Source organism: Asparagus officinalis, chromosome 6 (assembly GCF_001876935.1).
Source record: "Asparagus officinalis chromosome 6, Aspof.V1, whole genome shotgun sequence".
In the NCBI taxonomy this organism is placed as follows: Eukaryota; Viridiplantae; Streptophyta; class Magnoliopsida; order Asparagales; family Asparagaceae; genus Asparagus; species Asparagus officinalis.
The window spans coordinates 18897129-18915602 of NC_033799.1; the positions used below are offsets into that span (position 1 = coordinate 18897129).

Below are 18474 nucleotides of genomic sequence, written 5' to 3' on the forward strand. Positions count from 1 at the left end.
CAGCCGTGACCTCCGTCAGTATCGGATCTGAATCTATGACACTCTTGGAGGGAAGGGGTAAAGAATCTGCAATGAGAATGTTGGAATATTAATCAGAAGTTTAGAACAAGCAATTGATAAAACTCACTAATTCTAGGTGAGGCTTCGTCGGTTTGTTCTTCTATACTTGTTCCCGCCCTTTCAACTTCATGAACGGACGGAGGCGTTCCAGATACAACAGTTGTTGTTGTACTAACTTCTTCAGTTAGTCTCAAAAATGTTGCGATAGGACTAACTTTAATGGTAGCAACAACTTCTATTATCATTGGGTCTAAAGGAGTAAGAGGTTGAGACTCAGGAACTGATAATTGAGCCTCGACCTTGGTTCCTGCCAACAACAAGAAACCAAGACCCTAAGGCTGATCAGACATTCTGATAATTATAGTTGCACCGGTTTCAACAACTGGTCCTATAATTAAAACTCTCGTATGTTTATTTAATGATAACTAACAAAGAGATAATAGAGGTTACAGAATAAAATTCTTACCTTCAGAGGAACCAGCTTCAGTTGAACCAACTCCAACAGTTGGTACTGTAGTTATACCAGGAGTTTTCCCCGACAATAAATTAGAGATATACTGATGGTCGTCTGCTGAAAGATCAAGATGGAGAGTATGTTCATTAAAATCCTCGACCTCAGCAGCGTGAGCGGTCTCCCCTTCAGCCGGTTCATTCATCGTGGCATCTACTGTTTGGGTGAAAAGTTAATATTTTCATTGATGTATTCATTACAACTTTAGTCGTTATAATAAAAACAAAAAAATAGTCTTTTTATAATACTCTTACACAATGAAAATAAAAAATTACAACTCTCATCAAAACAAACACAACGGACGTTTATCTCCCGCTGCTTACGTGGGATCTTTGCCTGTGACGGGGATGTTGATATCCTTGGACTACCAAACGATCAGATCAATCCGGAGCTTCGTTGATTCACGAAGGAATCAAGAAACTGAAGTGATTATCTTGGCAACAACGAGATAACCACTCTTCTCGAGATCGCAGCTAGGTACGATCTCAAGGAAAGGAATCGGGAGCTGTAGATCTGACGAACTTTTCTTCTTTATGCCTAAGAACCCGATCCAATCTCCTCTTCCTCTCTGAAATTGGTGGCTCCCTCAGTCTCCAATTTAGCAGGGCTTTGCCGACGCTTGAAAATTCCAGATCTATATAAATGAAGGCCCTAGGGCTGTATTTATAGGCTTCGGGAGCTCTATTTTCGGATAAGAACGGCTGATTCACTCTTATCCTCAGTTATAACCACTTTATCACGTTCTTGGATGATATTTAGATCAGTTAAAACAAATTCGGGCGAAAACAGCTTCAAAAACCGCAAAAACAACTTAAAACGACATTTTTGGACTACGGACACCCGCAGTGTCTCGGCTTTGGCCGAGACACTCACGATGTCTTTATCAAGGCCTGGGCACCGTTTTACGCATCCCGTCCGTTTTCGTCATATCCTTGTCATCCGAACTCAGAATTGCATGATTCAAAGTGTGTAGGAAAGCCGACGAGGAGATCTACAAGCTCCCATGTTTAAATGACATGTGGAGTAAACGGGACACGAGGGGTGCTTTGTGTTTCATAAAAGAAATGTAGCTCCCGATCAGTTCGTGTATTCATTATTCTGAAGTTCTGTTGCTTTACACGGTTCGTCGACTCACTTCATGCGCTTATCGATGTCAAATAAGTTTCTATAACTCGGATAGTGACGTTCATCGTCTTCTCTCTGTCTCGAGCCACATGCGGGAACCTATAGGCATTTTAGACGCCTACAGATACCCCTTCCAAAGTGTTTCAGTCTCGTTTCTTTTTTCATGGATAAGACTGACGAGTTGTGTGAGAGTCGAACCTATCGTCTCGATCTGCTTCTCCAATGCATCAATCCTCGTGGAATTGTCTCCTTCAGTCATCTTCTTCCTCCTTAAAACTTGGACTCCTTCCAATGAAATAAGGATCTCGCTAAGCTTTTTGTACTGTGATCGAGTAAGGACCATACACAGGATGCCCCCTTCGCAGGATCTGATTGCTCTGATACCAACTTGATATGAGTCACCGTGCGAGCACCCTTTGGTCGCGGAATTACCAAAAGGTGGGTTGAGAAGAAGACAACTAAAACACAAGAACAATTCAGTATGGCGAAGGAAAATACCTTCTCTAGATTATGAAGAATTAATTATTACAAATCTCTCCCTCACAATCTCACTAGAATCGAGAACAACTTCTCAATCCTCTCTAAACCCTAATATAATGATTATAATCTCTCTTAATTACCTCTGATTCGTTAGAAACCCTAAAACAATCCTTTATATAGGTGTACAAATGTGGATGGCAATCTGGTAAATAACCAAGCCCAAAACCAACAGGAATTCGTATGAACAGAAACCCAAACAAACCAGGAAACCATCGATGAGTTGACTCAAAATTGCATATGAGTCGACTCATCAACTGATGAGTCGACCGAGCAGAAACTTTTAACAAAACGGCTGGGTTTCGTGAGTCGACTCATGATAGTCATGAGTCAACTCAACCTGATGAGTCGACTCATGTACATGTATGAGTCGACTCACAGGCTGAAATCTGGATTCTTCGAATCTGCTGCTAGTCGTCTCGTTCCACGCTTCCACCTGCGTTCCACTATACTGTTTTACACCCCTATTCTCATGCTATCATGAGAATCATCTATCCCCAAGCTCCCATGATGATCGCTAAGCTCCCGAAGAGAAGATACACCCGTATTACTTCTCGACCCCCTATGAAAACCAAATGCAGAATAAGTTTAAATCCTATAAAAAAAGGAGGAAATAGCAAAATGGAAATATGGACAAGTCATTACCTTATTCATCAGAAGTAGCATAATGTGTGGATTGCGCTTCTATGGTAGATAGAGGAGTACATTGCCGATGTACAACCCTCTTACTCCTCTTTGATATACGTGCTTCTCTTAGAGTCTCAGGTCTCTCATGGCGATGCTTGGTGCGTAACTCGGTTTTTGGAGGAATTTGAGTTTGAACCTGAGTTGAGGGCCGAGATCTCTGTCTATGAGTGAGGAGCATTGTATCTACTTCCTCTTCATCTTCGCTAAAGACCTCCACCATCATCCGATTGGGAGATGTCATAACAACCCTCTCCCTCCTCCTTTTTGGAATGTCTGGTGATTGAGATGGATTAGCATGATGAATCCTGGGAACAATGGAACGGTTTACATACCCTCTTTCGAAGAAAGAGGAAGGGAGACCAACCTCTCTCTCTTCATCACTAATATTAGGCTCGGCACCTTCAATCTCATCCTCAGACCTGATGTCGGCTTCACCTTCTTCCTCAGAGGTCTCCGTTTCGTCAGCCTGAAGTTCCTCTTCACTGTCATCTAAATAAGCGATTTGCTTTCCCTTTCTCAAAGACTCAGCAGGCTTCTTTACTTTTTGTGAAAGCACAGTTTCGTGGACAACTTCTGTAGCACATTGAGATGCAGCCTCTGCTTCTAACTCTGAGATCCTCTTTTTCCTAGTGGTGGCGTTGGCAGTTATAAGCTATTTACAATATAAGAATGTCATCTGTAAGGGAGGCACCGCCAGCGGAAGATCAAATTGAACATTTGTACAGCCAACTATACTCCAGAACCAAGCTCTTGCTCCGTCAATAAGACCCCCGCAAACTCTGAGGTGTTTGTTCGGGTTTCCTATGTAGAGCTGGTCATAGCCGAACTGCCAAGCAAATCTGCATGGTAAATATGGCTCAATGCTGCAAACATTCTTCACTCTGAAAACTAGATAGCCAGGATGGATGTTCATTAACCATCTGAAACATCCGACATCCAATACAGTCCGGTCCTACTTCGGATCTTCCATATCCAGTAGAGTGTCATTATAAGTGTCGGAAAATCGTGGGAAGCACGGAAAAAACTCCCAACATTTATGAACTTTGAACTGTCGGGATACATCATGCCATTGTTTAACCACCCACTTAGATCCTCTAAAATTTGTAGTAGGGGGAGATCTGGATTGACGACTTCGGGAGCTGACATCAGGTTCGGCCGATGAAGAACCAACCAGGTCAATAAATAAGTATACGACAGTTCGAGCTTGGGAATCAGAATCTCAGTGGAGGGCTTCTTTCCCTCTTGTGTAAATGTTGTGGGTAAATGACGAAGCCTACTGTGAATGTCCGCGATCATGGCCGGAAGTAGATATAACCTGCGACCTATTACTAACTGGACTGCTGGATATAAGACCTCAATTGGCATCGCATCAGAAGGTTGACGAGGTACCACACATTTTTTTAGCCAGATAGCTAAATACCCAGCTAAAAGAGTTGTTGGATTAATCCTCGTGCCAGCTTGCCATAAAAACGATCTAAATTTGGTGCCATGGGGGAATCCATCTTCCGAGCGAGAAGTATATGTCTGAGCATTCGTCTTCTCCAATAACCTATTAATTTCTGATGGAGTTAGAGAAGGTAATTCACATACTGCTTGACTTGAATGACTCTCGAGGTTCTTGAACAGATAATCATCAAATTGTTTCAAGCTGATCTGCAGAGACTTTTTCTTGGCCTTAATTTCCATCTCCGCCATAGCAATATAATAATGACATGTCAACTCCCATAGAGTGTCATAATCCATGGTAGCTTGTTCTCTCATCCTATTCAGCTGACGAACTATTGGAAATAATTCCTGATAAGGTACATCATCCATGGGCAGCCCTGAGACCTTCATCATCTCGTGAAGAGCGAGCCCTAATTCTCCATTCTTGGTCAAAAAAGTGTTGGTGTCCGGATTATAAATCTCGAACAAAGTAAAGAAGTGGTCGACATTAATCTACAGTCCGTGCATACTGGCACGTATGGGAATGGATAATCCTATTTCAGCCAATTCACGTCCCCAACGATTCAATAGATAATTGGTCATTCTTGTCCACCACTTATCCCCAGAATAATGAACCCAGCCGTAACACCTAAATTTTTTGATTGGAAGTTCTCTCCCCAATCTAGCCAAACGACCTTTCATTGTACTAACCTTGAGCATTAACTCATTTTGAGGCAAGTTATCTTGACCTAAAATGCTGGGGTGGAGCCTTCTTATAGAAGTCCAGTCACTTGATCCTAAAGTATTAGCATCCTTCCCGATGAACCCGCAATGGACACGTTCGTGATCCTCGGTCAACCTCCAGAACATTTCACAGCCTACAGCTAAATTCCTAAACTACAGGAGAGAGTGGTGATGAGGAATTAATGGAAAATACATGAATACTGAACCACTCCCATGCAACCATTGTGCTGGTTCACAAGAAAGATTCTCCGGGTGCTTTACGGAATCTCCGAACAAATACTATGGCTTCCTCAGAGACTGAGTAGGATCTTGGTCCCGAATCAAAGGCACGTCGGTAATCAGCTAACGTAGAATACGGCGATCTCCTCGTCGTATAAGCTCGGAGACGTCCTCCGGACAGTCAGAGCTAAATTGAGGGGCCTCTCCAATCAGAGGAACCCCTTCATAAAGAGAGTGCGTAGCGCTACTCTGACCAGTGACCTCTCTATCAGAGAAGGTCATGGAAGGAAAATAGATTGAAAAGAAGAGGAAATATATATTTGGTTGGAATTCATTTGAAAAGGACGTTCTAAAGCTAAAGTAAGGGGTAGAATTCATCTCGTGAATCCACGAGATAGAGTCACCACCTTGCAGTAGGCGAGATGATTTCAATTGTTACACGCATAAAAGGTAGTATACATCATCGTGTACGAATACTACGGTGACATATCTGACCTTTTTAAAAATACAGAACAATATAAAATCACCCCTTTTGCTTTTAGATGTGTTTTGTCCAAGCAAAACAGCATCTTTTAGCGTCGATCCTCACAAAGGAGGATATCGGTTCTTCCTGAATGCCTCTCAAAGGATGGCAAACGAGGATCTACATGCAAAACTTACAAAATATTAAATTGAAATCAACAAAAAGTTGAGAAAATATACCTCTATATGAAGTGACAGTAGGCTCTACCCTCTCGGCTGTGTGAGAGACGGATCTACCCCGCGGAATGCGGGATCTCTTGCGAGACATGACAAAAATGTGACTAGAATTCCTACAAAAAGAAGTTAGGGTTTTGGATAAAAATCAAACAAAATCATGGAAAACACCCAAGATATGATTCTATAGCTCGGTTTTGTCAAGAATTAAAGAAGACAACAGCTTAGCAAGAAAAAAAAGGGGGCAAAGGAGGAGATCAAACCTTCAACAAAGTGCCAAAACCCTAGAATCCCTCGAGCAAACCCAACTAAACCCGAACAAAACGGAAGTGAGAACAGGTTGAAAAGCAATTTGGAAGGGATTTGGAGGGGTTTTTGAATGCAAAGAAGCGGAAAAAATGAGGTTGAAAAGGCCCGAGTATCGGGTTTTAAAGACCCTAGCCCTGACTGTTCGCCTTCGTGCGAGACAGTTGTAACTGTCTCGCACTTCTGAGATAGTCATAACTATCTCGCCCTTCCAAGACAGCTACAACTGTCTTGGACGAAGGATCAACCCTACGCGTTTTCGAGACAGTTACAACTGTCTCGAAAGAAGGGATGACCCAATATGTTGTCGGTCTCATCCGTGAAGCATTCTCGATCCATTTTTAATACATGTGCACACTCCGATGAGTATATGAGTATAAATTGTATCTCCTTGAACCTCCCAACGGGTATACGAGGTTAAACTATTTCCCGATAACTCCGAGGAGTACACGAGTATAAACTGATTCCCCACGCTCCAACACCTCAAGAGCCTAAACTGTGTGGACTCCAATTAACGTATGAGTATAAACTGTGTTTCTATCGCAATGAAGGTCGACGCCAGTAAAAACGTCGATAACTTTGCCAAAACAAGGCTTAGATCAATTCCAAGTTGCAGGATAATCCCTGAGAGTTCATACATAATTCAGATACGAACTTTCGAACAGGATGAGTAGTTCATCGTCGATTCACGACACGAGATAAATTTAGCAATCAACATAACAACTTCAGTTCAAGATTTCGACAACGATCAAGCGATAAATGCAGCACCGGGAAAATTTCAGCTATCCGACAAAAACTGAATAGACTGAAATATGGAAAAGTCAACGAATCAAAGTAGGAGTGTATCATATCCAAAGTATTCCAGACTCCTCTATGAAAGATTGAGGCTGAAACACTTTGGAGGGGGTATCTGTAGACATTAAAAATTACCTATAGATTATCATACGTAGCTCAAGATAGAGAGAATGCGATAAACGTCATCATCTGAATTGCAAAGGATCATCCAAAGCTAAAGATCAACTAAAGAATGCACAAGAAACGCATCACACAAGTTTCGAGGCGCAGAACATGTCTCAGAAGCATAAGAGGAACTCACAGTTTCCAAGACAGTTACAACTATCTCTGAAACTAAGAGAAAAATTATAGCTTCTGAGACAGTTACAACTGTCTTAAAAACTAAGAGGAAGATTATAGCTTTCAAGATAGTTATAACTGTCTCGGAAACTATGAGGGAGGCTATAGTTTCTGAGACACTTATAACTGTCTCGGAAGCTAAGATGATACAGATGATGAGTTTTTAGAGATTCGTGTATGCCACGTGGCTCCATAACTGTCAGAGATCGTGTGTGAACATGGGGAGGACGTTACGAGCGAAAGTCACGCTCATAACTGCTGAAATCATGGCATTTAAAGGCGGGAAAAGCAGTTACAGAACGACTGAAAGGAAGCATGCTTCCGAGACAATTATAACTGTCTTGGAAATGGAAAGCCAACCATGCTTCCGAGACAGTTACAACCGTCTAGGAAATAGAAGTTCCTCGACGTGACTTCTTTTTGACTTATGACTTCAGTTATTGTTCCTAAGGGCTATAAATATCCCCTAAGACCATTACTGAGGAGGGGAGAGCATTTTTGAGCAGAGAAAATAGAGAGTTTTGAGCAATTTGGGAAATTTCAAGCACGAAAGAGAGAGTTTTCATCACATGCAAGCCTTTTTCAGAGTTCTTGTGATTCCTTAAGATCTAAGCTTTGACTTGATCTTAAGAAGAGCGTTTATCTTACATCGATAAGATATTTACTTATCTTTTTCTTACTTCTAAACGAAACAAGAATTCTCAAATAGCCTTCACGGTTCAATCTGAATCTGTGATTCAGTGGTCCACGGGATAACGCACCCTCGGCACAGGCAAGATCCCACGCTAGAAGCGATCCAAAATGATCATGCGTGTGTTTCTAAGGAGCATTGTAATTTAATTTTGTTGTAAAGAGTAGTTTTATAAAGCACGAAGCTCACTCTTTTGTATTCATTGTAATCAATAAACAATTATAATGAATTTTGCAACAAAACTTGTTCATGACGTAAACAATTGGAAGTTGCTGAGCTTTCCCTAAATGAACCTGAGATCAAAGCCATTTCTTTTGACTTATGAGCTTAAGTTGTTGGCTAATGCTAGAGACGATTTGATGTTGTGGAAGTGTTTTTTTTACCTTTTATGCACTTGATTTCCATTGGACCTTTGATATTTTGGTTTTCCATTGAACCTTTGTTGAATAACTTTCTAATTTTAATGCACTTGATACAATTGTTTTGGAGAATTTTTTTATGAAATTTTAATATTTTTATTGTCGTATCTCCGTACCCGTGTCGAAATTTAGGACGGTGTCCACGTATCCAAAATTTTCAGAAATTTCGTATTGGACATTCGGATCCGTACCCGTATCGGATACTCGTACCCGAGTCCAGGTAACATTGCCTATCACTCTCCTAGGTTCAGTTTACTTACGTAGTTATTTATTTTAGACTTTTCCTGTAATCACTTGTGGTTCTCTTGACTATGATGTATTTTTCTCTTTCTTACATTGGTAGTTGTGGACATGTAAGAGAACCCTGTCTTTTTCAGAGATTTCTTTATCTATCTGTTTTTTTTGTTATCTTAGTTACATGCTCTATGTAGTAATTCTTTTGGCAAAACATCTATATACATGATGATCCAGAGGCGTGAATGTGACCGTATGGTTGCATTGTCGGCCGAGTCACACTCCAAAAATATTTAAATTGGAACCGGGTCGTGACAATGGTTCACCTCTGTAGTAATCAATAGAGAAAAATATGAATCATATGAATCATCACTTCTAGCGACATTCACCTCATTGGCTTTTGGGTCCTTCTTCTTGCTATTCTCTTTCTCTCTGAGCTTCGGGCAATCTCTCTTTCAATGTCCTTGTTCTTTACAAAAAGCACACTGGTTCTTCGCTAATTGGTAGTAGCCTCTTGATTTTGACCTGCCTGTATTACCACCTTTCGGATAGGGACTCATTCCTCTCATCGACAATGCCTCTCTTGAAGTGTTAGCTCGGGAAGACTCTTTATCATTCCTCCTCAAATTATAATTCGTTAATGCATTAGTCACTTCACTATAGGTGATGAAAGATCTACCGTTCAACAAAGTGAGTACGAATGTATCATACTCCTCATCGGGTAAGGAGCCTAACAAATTAATTACCTTATACTCATTCAATATCTTCTCATCCACGTTCGCCAAGTCCGACAATAACTTTGTGTAGTTGTTCGCATGAGCCGCAAGTGGGGTACTCCTGGACATCTGGAATCTGAACAATCTTCGCAGCAAGTTCAAATGGTTCTCAACACTCTTCGTAAAATACTTGTTGTTAAGAATCTCCCACATATTCATTGCAGACATCACGCAAATCACATCGTATTTCAGTTCTTGTTCCAAATAATACTTGATCCCCCCACAAGCATTTCAGTTCATCTTGTCCCATACCGTCTCATCATACTTTGGTGACCTCTCATGGACCATGATGGTCTCTTCTAAGTTCTGAGCATTCAACGCGTCCTGCACATCACTCATCCACAACCCAAAGTTGATTTTACCATCACACTTCACAACACTAATCTTCGTATTCTGAAGTGCAATCTGAACTGTACTCGTCATCGTCTTGTTGCTTTCACCAACTTCTTCTCCCATTGCAAACCAACTCTAAATTGTAGAGAAAAGATTTGAAATTTGATAGAATTGAGAAATTACCTAACTAAACCCTAGATAGGGTTCCAACACGATCTCCTAGCTACACAAGGAAAGTAAGATCTCCAATGACAACTCCGCAATGCTATCTCCACTGAAGTCTAGATCTTCAATATCCAAGCTTCCAACAACGAATCTTCCTTCACCCAAAACAAAACCCTAGATCTGAAACCTAGCTCTGATATCAATTATTGCACGGCGGTGGAAGCGTGCGCACGAACCAACACAAGTATAATTCACAAAATAACGGCACAAATCACATAAACACAGAGATTTACGTGGTTTGGCAATTGCCTACGTCCACGGGGAGAAGATGGGGAGATTTTACTATATGAAAGAGAAATACAACGGGTTACAACTCTCACAAACTCTCAAAATTAATTCTAACCAAAGATCTCAACTCCCTCACAATATCTCCCTCTCAAAGTACTCAAACAATTCCAAATTCTCTGATCTAGAAACCCTAAAACGTGTGTTCCTATTTATATCAAAACTCAATCCAAAACAGGCTGGGAAACAACTTTCAGCCTGTATCCGCTTTCGGTCGACTGAACGGGTGCCACCGGTCGACCAGCCAGAAGCTGGTTTTTCTGCCCTGTAATTCAACAACTCATCGATCGACCGGTCCCTTTTGGTCGGTCGACTGACTCGCAAATTTCCTGTATGTGCTAATTTTTCATGTTTTTCTCAATTCTTTCGCCATTTTCTACAAGTATATCTTTCTAAAGATACTGAAACACTATTCTTCTTGCTATAAATAAGAGCCTGTACTCTGAGAAAAATGGCTAGAGTCAAAATGTTCATCATTATTGCTCTAAAATTGATCAATTGAATTTTACCCTCCGGTAAATTTGATCTTTCTATTTCCAAGTTCGAAGGTTCTCATTTTACAGATGCTAATCCATTGTTTCTTAAGAACATTAAATAAGAAGAAAGAATCAATAAAAGTCATACTTCAATCATTTATTTCCCTTTTAAATACAAGACCATATGCATCAAAAACAAAAAAAATTAAATTAAATCACTGGATAAATCAAGGAGAAACCATATCAATACTAAATCTATGTGAAGAAAGTAAATAGTAATAAAAACCATGAATGTCAATTGAAAACCTAACATCTTCTCTACAGTTATAACAATATTTTCTTTAAGTTTACTAAAACAATCAATCACCTTAACTACTAAAATGCAGTATTGAAAACCACAGTTTTACAGTCAAGAAACCACAGTATTGAAAATCACAGTTTTACAATTATGCATATGAATTTTCCAATTTGCAGTATTGAAAACCATAGTTTTTACACTCAAGAAACCAAGCTTAACTCATCATCTTTTCTAGATTAAACGTGTGCTAAGTTTTTCTTAGCTTCCTTCTTCTTAGGGACAACACCTGCAACACTAACTCGAAACATATTACACATTCTCACACTAAGCACATTCTCAATATATGAAGCTCAACCTCATCCTGCGTCCTCGACTCAGACCCGGATTCTTAAAAGTCTTGGTGATATTTGCTACCATGTCATTCATCTTTGTCTGCAAAATTAAAAAGAAATGCAAGATCTTCACATATTGCTTTGATAATATACCAATAATTCAATCACTTATTAATGGAAACATGAACTGGTTTTTGAAAAAACAGAGCTCCATGCATTCTGGTGACCATACAAGTCAAAGTCCTCCTACATGCAAAAAATCATAGAGCATATTATAAAGAGAGAAAATAATAAGAAGTAAGAAAGTCTCTAATTATATACCAGTAGATAGCGCGATGTAACGCAAAGTCAAGGGTTCCAGTCATTGTTCTAGGATTCATATCCTCGCTATTGCAAGAGAATGCAATGGAAGGTCCACTTACTGTTCCATACTTGTCTGATATTTATTTGACAATTCTGATTTTCCTCCAACATTCTGGTTCACATCGAGCGAACATGTGCTTGAACTCGGGTGAGTTTCTGCATCCAATGCAGAGTGATCGCAGTTTGGCACTTGACAACATTGCTATTTGTCAATGCATTCAGTCTAACTAGTACTCTCAAAGCATTAGTTATCTTCCATATTCAACTTCTTCAGAATTTTCCCTTTATCTTATGATATACAACGAACAAGAATCAAATAAGCAAGCGCATTTGAGCAAAAAATCACATCAATTAAATTTATAATAAAAGGAATTCTAGAGAAATAGATCAGAAACTAAAACGATTGTGGAAATTTAGAGATCTCATAATACACATATGAGAAGAAAACAAAAACCCTAGCGTTCTAGCTAGCGTAAATTTTCTAAAAAAAAAAAAAAAATCGATTCATGCATAAATTTGTTTAGAAAACGCACTTAAATAATCTGTTTGATGACGAATTCACGAACTTACTAGAGATCGGATGAGGACAGAGGGTCGAGGGGATCGCTGGGTTTTCATGGTATCAAATCGACCTCGTTCGCGAAATCGAAGAAATCTAGGCTTTCGAGGATCTAGAAAGTTCGAGAGATCTAGGGCCTGGTGGAGGGGATTAGCGAGGGGCAATCCGCGATGGAGAAGGAGATGAGGAGGGGCGATTCGGTTGAGAGGCGATTTGCCCGAGAGGAGAGCAGAGCGATGAGCAGAAAAGATTTTTTTTTTTTAATTGATTATTATTATTTAGCGGTAGGCTTTTCCCCGTTCGCGCTAGAGAAACTGCGAGCGAAGTGATCGGTAAACTTCTGTCCCCTTTTTTTTACCCTTACTTTCATTTCCCCCACTTTATTTAATAAAAGAATAAAAGATGATATTAAACCAAAGAGGAGTGTTTCGCTTTTGTTAATCGATCACGTTTACTCGTATACTAAACAATTACAGATACATAACTTTTTAATACATGTACACACACAAACTATCTTATTTGAAATTTTGGAAAAACACCCTAAACGTTTAAAAATTTGAAAAAAACACCCTAAAAGTTACATATATAATTGCAAAAAATACCATAAAAATCAGAATCTAAAAGAAATACTTGTTTGTAAGTTTTGATCATTTCAGGGTGTTTTCTATAAATTTTGAATCTTTAAGGTTATTTTCATAATTTTTTCCTAAACTTTTAGGGTTTTATCTGCAAATCCTAAAACTTTAGGGGATGTTTGTAATCCTATATATTTGTTCATGTAATTTTTTACAGGTTTGAAAATTTTAAGGTATTTTTTTATATATTCTTTTATTTCTTGAGGTGTCGTCTGTAATTTTAAAACTTCTAGGGTATTTTCTAACAAATTTTAATTGTCTATGAGGCTTTTTATATGTATCATATTTTTTAGTAGGTTGTTTATAAGCTTAATATTTTTATGGGGTTTTTTGTAATTTATGCATTTTGAGTTGAGAGTCGAAGAGATCCTTTTGTGCAAAATTTTATCCCCGATTACTTTATACCATACACAAAAATATTTCTCCCACTAATTGTTCTAGGTGATAATTATCATGTTAAAGTTTAAATCCAATTGCTTTAACCTAATACCAAATGAGCCCTAGTGTTTAGTTTTCCACAGTGTTTCTAATCGGAAATGTTGAATAATTTATTATCATTCTACAATAATTAGGCATCATTTTTCTTGACCTAAATATTCTTAGACTTAATTGAAGCAAACATAATATCGTTAACTGAAGAGATTATAATTTAAAAAAATTGCTCAATCGTTGTAGGAAGGATTAGTAAACTGATCACAAAAAATGCTTCAGTTTTTTTTTCCTTTTTTTTTTAAATTCTTTATTTCTTTCTAGTGTATTATTGGCGTCTATTTTGTTTGAGAAGAAATTAAGGGTAAATGCCCCAAACTATGGGCGGGCTTGTGAAATTTACCCTGTTCTCATAAAAATATTGAGAAAGGAAGAATTGGGTATGGTTGCGTACTTAGCCAAGGACAATCTAAGTTTGTTTTTTTTTCTTATTGTTATTGTATTGGATCAAAAGACAATAATATTTGTTTCTTTAGTTTTGTGACTTACGAGAACATGTTTGAAATTAAAAACACTTCACACAAATGATGCCCTAGAAAACAAGATACTGGAACGTGATTTATGTGTCGAGAACTTCTATGGTTACAAAACAAAGGGAAAGCCTAAATTTGATACCTAGACATGAAATTCCCCATAATTTTCGCCTTCATCTTCATGCAAACGCGAACTACCTTGACCAAGTCTAATCCGAGAAACAACGAAAGGCGCCATGCATGGCTACCAACATCCACAGGCTGAAGACAAATCAAGAAGTTACTGGTCAGGAAGCGAAGCACCAACGGAGAGAGCAAGGTCGCTGATTTTGTAAGCATCGTCTTCTTCTTTAGGCATCAGAGACCTCAGCTTCGACTCGGCCCAAGCATCCATGCACGTGAAGACGTTGAACGATAGCGCGCTCAAACGACTCTTGACCGTGAAAAAATCGCGAGACTTGAGCGCTTCAGTCGTTTCCTTGATGTCCTCAATGCCCATATCGTACACGTCTTCACAGACACCCAGAGCCTTCTTGTTCACCGTTGACACGTCTTTACTGTTCAGCAACTCCTTCACTTCGGCAAGGTTGTGCGTGATGTTGGCGTTCGCTAGGTTGGCTATTATAGAGGTAAGACCTGATTTTTTTTAAAAAAATTTACATTGATGACTATATCGGGAATTAACCCTAAAATTAATAACAGATCGTTGAGGGATTTGAATCCTCAAAAAAAAAAAAAAAAAAATGGAGAAACCACTACTTACTTTTTATCCTCAAAAAAAAAAAAAAAAAAATGGAGAAACCACTACTTACTTTTTATTCTAATCCATTTGATGTTATCTAACGGACGAGATTAAAAGAATGGAGTCATAGAATTCATCGAGCTGAAGAAAGGAGAACAGGGAATTTATATGGGAAACAATATCTATCTCGATGTAGAAGGTATTGGTTCGTATAGATTGGATCTTGGGGACAGCATTCTTGTCCTCAAAGATGTGTTCTATGCGCCAGGAATTCGACGCAATCTGATCTCTGTTCCCAGCTTGATGAAGAAATGACTGGAAGTGAGGTTCTATAATAATAGGGTTTCTATAGGCAAAAATAATAAAGTGTATGCTATGGGTAAATATGTGCCCGAGCATGAATTATGCATTCTTCCAGTAGTTTGTAATAATTCTGATAATAAAATTTCGAATTTGAACTACTTGTCCTGTTATATTTCTGAATCTGAATTGTGGCATTCTAGACTAGGACATGCTAGTATTTCAAAAATGAAAGAAATTATCAGAATGAACTTGCTTCCTGCACTATCTAATGTTCAATTGCCACCATGTGAACATTGTTTAACTGGTAAAATGACTAGAAAACCTTTTATTGGCGGACATAGAGCCAATGAACTTTTAGGGTTGATACACTCGGATATTTGTGGTCCCCTGAGTGTCAAAACTCATAGTAATAAAGAATATTTTATTACTTTCATAGATGATTATTTTAAGTTTGCACACGTCTATCTTATATCCAGAAAATTAGAAGCTTTTGACTGCTTTAAGAGATATAAGACAGAAGTTGAAAACCAACTTGGATTGAAAATCAAAATTCTGAGAACTGATAGAGGTGGAGAATATAATTCTAAAGAATTTGAAAGTTATTGTATTCAGCATGGAATTAAAAGGCATACAACAATGCCGTATACGCCACAACAGAATGGTGTTGCTGAAAGAAAAAACAGAACATTATTAAATGTAGTTAGATGCATGTTGTCTCATTCTGGTCTCTCTAAAAACTTTTGGGGAGAAGCATTGTTAACTGCAAATTACATTTTAAATAGAATTCCCACCAAATCAGTCATATCTACACCTTATGAATTATGGAATGGGAGGAAACCTAATTTGAGTCATCTCAGGAAGTGGGGATCTATAGCCCATGTTCTCATTCCATGTCAACTTAGAGATAAGTTGGATTTTAAAACAATAAAGTGTAGATTCATAGGGTATTCAGAAAAGTCAAAAGGTTATAAGTTCTACAATAAAGAAAAAGGAGTCATTGAAAGCAGAGATGCTACATTTCTAGAGAATCTAGAGGAAGAGGAACAAGTTCAAGAGGAAACAGAACCTCTAACTGTAATAGATGATGATTATTACAGTGTTGTTCCCACTAATGACTCTGATATTATGAATGAACCTAACCTTGAAAATGATGAAATACCTATGGAAAATAATGTACCTAATCAACCAATTGTAGGCAACAAAAGGCAAAGAACACAACCTTCATGGATGGATGATTACTATTTGTATTCATGTGAGTCATCCTGTTTTTCGGTAGATACAAATATAGAAGAACAAGATCCCTTAACCTTTTCTGATGCGATGAAATCGCATGAATCAGCTTCATGGCTAGAATCTATGAGAGAAGAACTTGATTCCATAGAAAAGAACAAGGTATGGGAGTTATGTGATCTACCAGAAAATAGAAAAGCCATAGGATGCAAATGGGTGCTCAAAAAGAAATATCGTGTTGATGGATCTATTGACAAATTCAAAGCACGGTTAGTTGCCAAAGGTTATAACCAGAAGGCAGGAATAGATTTTCAGGAGACGTATTCTCCTGTAGCTAAATTTGCATCCATTAGAATTATTTTGGCTATTGTTGCATATCTTGATTTGGAGTTATTCCAAATGGATGTTAAAACTGCATTCCTTAACGGAGAGTTGAAGGAAGCAATATATATGCAACAACCTGAAGGTTTTCAGGTGAAAGAACAGGAACATAAAGTTTACAAATTAATGAAATCTCTATATGGTTTAAAACAGTCTTCTAGACAATGGTATCTCAAATTTCATGATGCAGTTACTAAACTTGGTTTTATTCAAAATAAATTAGATAATTGTGTATATGTCTTGAAAAGTGGGAGCAAGTTTACTATATTATCCTTATATGTGGATGATATATTGCTCGCTGGAAATGACATAGAAATGTTGAATAAAACCAAGGCAGATCTCAGCGAAAAGTTTGAGATGAAAGACATGGGAGATGCATCATATATTCTTGGAATTCAAATAATTCGAGATAGAAAGTCTAGAATGCTAAGTTTAAACCAAGAAAAATATTTAAGATCAGTTCTTAAAAGGTTTGGAATGGAGAATTCCAATCCGGCACCAACTCCGTTGGTTATGGGAAAGAGATTATGTAAAGAGCAAAGCCCTGGAGAGGGGCAAAAGCCATTAGATGTTCCTTATGCTCAAGCAATTGGAAGCTTGATATATACAATGTTGTGCACCAGACCTGATATAGCTTATGCTGTGAGTCTAGTCAGTAGATATCAAAGTAATCCAGGACCAGCACATTGGGAAGCTGTTAAAAGGATTATGAAGTATATCAGAGGTACATTGACTCATAGATTAGTTTATCAAGCTGATTCGCTTGAACTCCTCGGTTATTCCGATGCTGATTTCGGAGGTGATAAAGATGATGGAAAGTCCACTTCGGGACACTTATTTATCTTTGGAGGAGGAGCTGTTTCTTGGAGTAGCAAGAAACAAGGGTGTGTTGCTAGATATACTCAAGAAGCTGAATATATAGCTTGTAGTATGGCAACTACACATGCTGTCTGGATAAGACGGTTTTTGATTGATCTTGATCTCAATTTGTTAGAAGGACCTATTGATATTTATTGTGATAATCAAGCAGCAATTAGCTTAATCAATAGTGGCGCGAATAGCTCCAAAGGAAAACATATTGAGATCCAGTATCACTATATTCGAGATATTGTAGAAAAGGGAGAAGTCAAAGTGACTTATATCCCTACTACAGATATGATTGCTGCCGTCATCACAGCATTACATTCTGTCACACCGACGAATTCTCTTTTGCTAGTACCCCCTTGTTCTGGATGCTTATAGCATCCTTTATTCTCCTGCTTTTCACCTTGTGGGCAATTGGGTTTGAAATGCCCGAACTTTCCACAATTGTAGCAGGCTCCACGGGGTACTTTCTTTCTCTTGAACTGCTGCGATTTCGGTCCTCGTGGTTGTGGTTTACTAGAACCAGGGTTTTTATAGCTTCCAGCATTATGCCTCTGGCGGACATAATTCAGCTCTTGCTGCACCAGATCTTGGGGGGGTGGAGTTAGTGGGTTCAGCCCCTATAAATTGAGGAGAAATCTCCTTGAGAAATCACAACAAAAGAAAGTGAAAAACCTCTTACCCATTAGCGGAACCCCCCTCAAAATTCGTTCTTCCTTCTTCTCTGTTTTCATTCACTAAGGAGGAAGACTATTCAAAATGGTTGCCACTTGCATTCTTTCTGGGATTTCGGTCCCAGCAGTGGATAAGTCTTTAGCCATGACAATCATTTTATTTATATGCTCTACGACATTGTCTCCCTCTTGCATACGACAAGAATTATACTTATGCAAGAGTAGTTGGATGTTAACTTCAGAAGCAG

The 18474-nt window shown here is 38.6% G+C and overlaps 1 long non-coding RNA gene across 1 annotated transcript; it reads right to left on the reverse strand.

The window, feature by feature from the left end:
* On the reverse strand, positions 11254-12762 carry LOC109845054. Its single transcript, XR_002248213.1, has 3 exons — positions 12447-12762; positions 11835-12164; positions 11254-11759 (listed from the first exon to the last, which is right to left on the reverse strand). It is a non-coding gene; the product is annotated as an uncharacterized LOC109845054 (long non-coding RNA).